Source organism: Myotis davidii, unplaced genomic scaffold (genome assembly GCF_000327345.1).
Source record: "Myotis davidii unplaced genomic scaffold, ASM32734v1 scaffold1914, whole genome shotgun sequence".
NCBI lineage: Eukaryota > Metazoa > Chordata > Mammalia > Chiroptera > Vespertilionidae > Myotis > Myotis davidii.
This window is the reverse complement of record NW_006285311.1, coordinates 74,621-75,270: the sequence shown is the minus strand read 5'-3', so window position 1 is coordinate 75,270 and position 650 is coordinate 74,621. Positions and strand designations below refer to the sequence as shown.

The window sequence follows — 650 nt, the reverse complement described above, 5'->3', positions numbered from 1 at the left end:
CCGGGGGATGTGCCCGCAGCAAAGGTACATGCCCTTGACCGTAATCGAACCTGGGACCCTTCAGTCCGCAGGCCGACGCTCTATCTACTGAGCCAAACCGATCAGGGCAGGTAGCTGTTAGTTTTATTTAATATAATTTTATTGATTTTGGAGAGGAAGGGAGAGAGAGAGAGAGAAAGAGAGAAAGAGAGACATCAATGATAAGAGAGAACCATGGATCGGCTGCCTCCTGCATGCCCCTCTATTGGGGATCGGGCCTGCAACCCAGGCCTGTGCCCTGACCCGGAATCGAACCATGACCTCCTGGTTCCTAGGTCGACGCTCAACCACTGAGCCACGCCGGCCGGGCTGGGGTCCCTCTCATTGACAGATGAAGACTCTGAGGTTCAGAGTGGCCCCCATGAGCTGCCCGTGGCCTCCAACTAGGAAGCCCTAACCCACGGAACCTCCACTCTCTGCTCCTCCCGGGCTGGGGTCCGGGGGGCCTTGCTCTGGGGAGCTCTGAGCAGAGTGGGCATGGCCATATCTCGGGGGATGTCTCTGAGTCCCGTGTCTCACCCCTCACCCCTGCACCCCAGGCATACAGAAGCAGACCGTTCAGTGCACCGAACGGCTACACGGGACCGTGGACAGCAGATACTGTGAATTCC

General features: G+C 58.0%; 1 protein-coding gene across 1 annotated transcript in view; it reads left to right on the top strand.

Annotated features, from left to right (window-relative positions):
* LOC102754209 (A disintegrin and metalloproteinase with thrombospondin motifs 7) overlaps positions 1-650 on the top strand; it is a 16,949-nt gene that overhangs the window by 15,960 nt on the left and 339 nt on the right. The gene's annotated exons all lie outside the window — the stretch shown is intronic.